We start from the raw sequence: 6,162 nt of genomic DNA on the forward strand, positions 1-6,162 counted from the left end.
GCCACAAGCCTCCTGACCTTCACCTGCTCTCTCAGCCCCTCACTTGGCTGCCCCACCTCCGGGCTCTTAAAAAATAAATAAATAACTAAATAAAGCCCCAACTCACCAGCTGCTGCAGCAGACATCAGGGGTTCTGGGGGCTTGTGGCAGAGCACCCCACACAGTGTGGGGCAGTGGGGGGCAGCGGGGATTGCCCCCCCCCAACCTGATAGCAGCTGGTGAGTGTGAGGCTTTAAAAGAAAAAAAAAAAAGAAAAAAAAAGTCCAGACCTGGGGCCAGGAGAGTGGACAATAAGTGTGTGTGGGGGGGGGAGGGGGGCATCAGGGATTGGTCCCTAACCTGGCAGCAGCCAGCGAGTGCTTGGGGTTTGTTTTTTTTTCGAAGTGTCAGAGCTGGGCCCAGGCAGGGCAGCCATTGACGGGGCTGGGAGAATGGGCAGGGGCTGCGGACGATTCGGAGATGTGGCCAAATCTCCAAATCAGATTCAGCTGAATTGATTCAGGACAGGGATTCGAATCACCAAATCATATCACCATCCCCCGAATCTGCCAAATCTGAATCCAAAGCGAATACTAGCTGCTTCACACAGGCCTACCACCAAATCCCAACATCTGAAGGTAGCAGCCTTCTGACAGAGGGTGTCATGGAAAAACAAAAAAAGAGAAAGAAAGAAAACAAAACAAAAACAAGACAAAACAAAACAAAACAAAAAAACCCACCATTTGTCAGCGACAGAATGAAAGGCCACAAAACACATTAGAAACAATGGACGAGATTCCTAATTCTGCACTCAGGTCAATGGGAATTTTGCCATAGCTTGAATAAGAAAAGAGTCAGAGAAATGCTGATTTTTTTTGACAGACAAATGCATAAACAACACTCACCTAATAAAAGGAGGAAAACTTTCAGTAAGGACAATCTGGGCTGGTTATAGGGATGCAAAGGCAAAAAGTACCTCTGTCTTGGTCTCACTGATGCAGGTTATTAATTAGGAAAGGCTTAACATACTCCTACAGACAGTATAACTGCAGTAATCCACAGGAAGCTGCAGCAATATGATGTAGAGAATTAATGCACCTGACTAAAGAGAACAGCATCCACTGGGAAGAGAGAAAGGCTTATGTGCTGAAATATTGTACAAGCATCCAGGCTGCGCTCAGCTTCAGTCAGAAGCCTCACAAAGGAGAATATGCACCTGGCATCAGAAACCAGCAAGAAATGCCAGATATGGAACAAATAGGAAGGGAAGGTAACATTTTACAGTAACAGAAAGCAAGCCCAGCTCCATTGAGAGATGAAAGATCTTGTATCATTATCATACGGGACAACAAGAAGCATTTTTGCTTTCTCATTCTCTGTTCCTTTTCATTTATGGGATATCCCATGTTCACACTCCCACTGCCAGTTCTACAAGGAACAAGAATTAAATGATGCTTTCTCTGGATTTTTAGAACTTTGGTTTGCACAAAAAATAAGTTTTCAGACGTGGAACAAAATGAAACATAACTGTGGAAGTGGTAAAACATGGTTTGCTGTCTGATGAGATCACTCTTTTCTATCCACAAAAAGGTTCTTTTTTCAAGGTATATTCAATTTAAGAAGTAGACATTGCAGCTGTTCATTGTACTGGATCTGAAAAAAACCTGTAGCTGATATCCTTCACTATAGCCCAAGGTAGATTCTCAGCTGATGTAAGCTGTCAAAGCTATGCTAATTTATATATAATGAAAATCTTTCTTATACAGCTTATACATTTTGGAGAACTTTGTTTTTAATAAATAAGGACCCCAGGTACACTCCTAGTTTTAAAATGATACTGAACAAGATCAGAGTCCCATACCCAAAACTGGAGAACTTGATTATTTTTGACAGTTGAGAATTTATACTAGCTTTCCTTGGTAATGAAAGAGAGTTCAAAAACACCCAAAGAGCACCACTTATTAGGATTTCAGTCTGTATCACTTGATTAATGACTTCTGTGCAACAATTTATTATTATTACATAGGTGCATGTCATAATTATGTAGAAAACATTTTTAAGGAGGCAACAAAACCCACACTTTACAGTGTTATTTTATTGGCAGGAATCATTTATAAAAAAGGTTACTCAGCACTTAGCAAAATAGGGCCTGATCTAGTTGAAGTCTCTAGGAACTAGCTAAAAATGAATGTTAAATATATGAATGCTAATACATATTACAATTAGAGCTCTTTGGAAAGTGTTATTTTTGTCCATGGAAAATTTTGACAGTGTAGAAACAAAAATGCATCACCACACTGACAGACAGTATGCCACCATGTCTCTAGAAACTACATGTAGTTAGACCCAGAGCCTCCTTTCTAGTGCTGGCAAGAAAGATGATGGTTTCTTATCCCATTGGAAATCTAACCCTATATTCAAAGGCTAGGGTGATATTGTTTGGACTGGAAGGGTTTTCTATTGGGTTATTGATAGCCAGTGGTATCTCCAAATGAAGGCTGTACAAAGAACATGCATTTTGTATTAATGTAAATAGCTCTTTTGCATTAGAAAATCAAATTATACATGTTTAATGAGGATTTTAAAGTTGTGTAAATGGAGTTATCATTCCAAGGCTGTGAGCAGGCATTTTAGGAATGAAATGAAGAAGGTTTCTTGCACCTCTTCTTCAAGGCCATAAAGCCGAAACCTCTCTTTGCTTTTTCATTTCAGGGTAAGCTCTTAGTTGGCATTATCACCTTCCTGAGACCAGAATTAAAAGGTTGTTTTGTAAGATGCAAGCTTATGAAATATGTCTTGATTTCTTAACTTCCTACAGTCAAACTCACCAAAAAGATAAAACAACATGAACCAGTGGATGCATGGACTGGCTTGAGTTACAATACTAAAATTTTACTCATTATAACAAGTTGTTAAATAATTAATAGCTTTATATGTAATTGCTTCTGTGTACATAATCTTGCATTTTCTGAAAACCAGCGTCAATTTTCAGTTAGTTCCACTTGAAGTAACAAGGGCTAATGCTTTCAGTTGGATAGATGAATATTTATGAACTGCTTGTTCTGTCTGGGGCTACAGAAAAAATGGATTATTCAGCTTCTTAATGTTTGAAGAGGGGGGAAGTGTACAATTCTTTTTGGTCTCTGACAATATGTTTCTTTGGCAGCGTTAGAGCTCTGACCCCAGCTAACTTGTCTCAAGAGCTCTTAACCTTTTGTTAAACTCAGAATTATACCCTGGGATATGCCAGTTGTCCTAGAGAATAATGCGGAAGGAAGTTTATTCTGGTTGTGCCCATCTAAAGACAGGAAAACTACTGGCATCTGAATCCTCCCTGAACTGCCATATGCAAAATGTGCTGGGTTTGGCTGAGACTCGCAACATGGTTCCTGTCTGAAAACCTGATAGCAACCTGAGACATGTAGGAGAATCTCAACCCACCTCCTTCTTTCAGTCCATGTTTCCCTGTGGAAGCCAGAAGCTTATGGCTTTTCCACTGTAGTCAGCGAGCTCTTCCTAGTGGTGACCACAGGTCTGTAACCAGAGGCAGGGTAAGTCACAGCTGAGTACCAGCAGGGCCTGAAGGTAATTGGCACATATTATAGAAATGAACTCTTGTCCTGAAATTGCTTCTAGATGGTTTTGCTGATGCTATTAGCTGGGAGCATTTATTCTTCATTTCACACTTTCCCTGAAAGTGTGCTGGTAGTCTCGCAAAGCATTTACCTACATTATTGTTAGTATTATATTTTATATCAGCTGAAAAATCATGACGTTTTTTGTGCACTGAACAAGACTGCTAACAAAGAATGGTTCAGCCCCACAGGGCTCAGAGCCTCACTGCCAGACACAAGAGGTGCCTGAAACAGTAGCGAAGAGGGTCAAAGGTTTAGGTAACAGCAGAGAAAGAGTTTATCAGACATGAATGCTTGCACTGGTGTGTGCCTGCCCAGTGTCAGGCAGAAGCAATTGCAGTACCTCACAGCAAAAGGTTTTCTGGAGGAGTCTGAAGGATGAGGATGTTCCTGTTTTTTTCAAAGTGCACATGGCTCCTGCACAGAAGAATTCAGAGTTTACTTCTTAAACATAGTCAGGGAAAGGCTTGTGGGGTAAGGAGGAAGGAGGTAGGTATCAAGGACAGGACTAAGCAATTCCTCAGTGAGACAACTGGATATGTAGCTGGATAACAAAAAAAACCAGACAGAGGGACAACAGGAAGAATTTAAAAAATCATAGGAACAAGGGTTTCAGAATGGCTATAATGCCATCAATGTAATGCCACAGCCAGCAAAGCAAACAAAACCCTGGCTTGCATCTATCAATGCATCTCAAGCAAGACTCAGGAAGTCATCCTCCCACTGCACTCAGCCTTAGTGAAGCTGCAGCTGGAGTACTGCAACCAGTTCTGGGCTCCACACTTTAGGAAGCATGTGGGGAAGCTAGAGAGTCCAGAGGAGAGCCCATGTGCATGATCAGAGGGCAAGAGAACAAGTTTTATGAGAAGAGGCTGGGAGGCATGGGAATCTTCAGTCTGGAGAAACGAAGGCTCAAGGGGAACTTGGTGGCAGCCTGTAAGTATATAAGGGGTGTGCACCAGGAACTGGGACAACTTCTGTTCACCAGGGCACCCCAAGGGAAGACGAGATCTAACAGTCACAAACTCTGGGAAGACCGTTTTAGGCTGGGCATAAGAAAAATCTTTACCATCCGAGTCCCCAGAGTCTGGAATAGACTCCACCCAGAAGTGGTGCAAGCACCCATTCTGGACACCTTTAAAACCCACTTGGATGCTTATCTTGTTGGGCTCATTTGACCCCAGCAGACTTCCTGCCCTTGAGCAGGGGGCTGGACCCAATGATCTTGCAAGGTCCCTTCCAGCCCTAATGTCTATGAAATCTGTAAGCCCTTCTATTCCACTGACCACCCAGGACTGGGGCTAAGGAGGAGATTTTTCACACAGGACACAATATCTCAAGGTTGATCACAGCAGGATTTCTTGCTCCTTCCTCTGAGACTCTGATGCTGGCAGTTGGCAGGGCAGAGCCTAGGATTATATGGACCTCTGCTTTGGAATGTCCTGACTGTTCCCAGGGTCATGTTTTTCTGATCATGGGTAAACAAGGTTTTGATAGGGAGGTATCAAGATAAGGAAGTCAAAGCAGGGAAAACTCTTGAAAAGGGAGGTAACACTCCTCTACTCACCTCAGGTGCAGGCACACTGCATTTTCAGAGTTCAGACTGGTGCAGAGAGAGCTGTGCCAGATACTTCTGGTCCTAGAGAGGGCCAGCGTGGGAGAGGACCTAGCATCAAGAGGCCAGAAATGCCAGTGTACTCTCCTTCCAACACTGGACTGCTCAGAGTGGAGCAAGATCGTGGCACTGAGAAGAAGGTGAAGGACCTCTGTGGGACGATGTACCATCATGGGAGTCAGAAGCGGTGAGATACAGCCAGGCAAGAACCTTAATCCTGAAGTAGGTGGGGAAAGCGGGAAGGGAAGAGCTGGCAAGATCAGCCCTCTTGAAAGGCAGGACTGCTTTTCAGAGCTTGAAGGGACTGTGTTTTGATTTTCTTTTCTTTTTATTAATCCTTTGATTTTTCCTTTTGTGGTACTTACTTCAGCTGAGGGCATTTCTTTTCTGTTTGGTTTTGTGCGTTATTTCATAGATTTCATAGCCATTAGGGCTGGCAGGTACCTTGAAGATCAACAAGTCCAGACCCCGCCCCAGGAGCAGGAAGTCAGCTAGGGTCAAAGGATAAGCATCCAAGTGTTTCTTGAATGAGTCCAGAGTAGGTGCCCGCACCACTTCTGGAGGGAGGTCTTGGGGTCTCAGACTATGAATACATTTTTTCTTATGTCCAGCCTAAAATGGTCTTGCAGGAGTTTATGACCATTGGTCCTTGTTTTTCCTTGGGGTGCTCTGGTAAACACATTCTCCCAGATCCTGATGCACACCCCTTATGTACTTATAAGCAGCCACCAGGTTTCCCCTGAGCCTGCGCTTTTCCAGACTGAAGAGTCCCATAGGTCGCAGCCTCTCTTCATAAGGCCTATTTTCTTGCCCTCTGATCATGTGCATGGCTCTTCTCTGCACTCTCTCAAGCTTCTTGACATCCTTCTTGAATTGCGGAGCCCAGAATTGGATGCAGTACTCCAGCTGTGGCCTCACCAAGGCCGAGTACAG

Source organism: Crocodylus porosus, unplaced genomic scaffold, assembly GCF_001723895.1.
Source record: "Crocodylus porosus isolate Cpor-Errol unplaced genomic scaffold, CroPor_comp1, whole genome shotgun sequence".
NCBI lineage: Eukaryota > Metazoa > Chordata > Crocodylia > Crocodylidae > Crocodylus > Crocodylus porosus.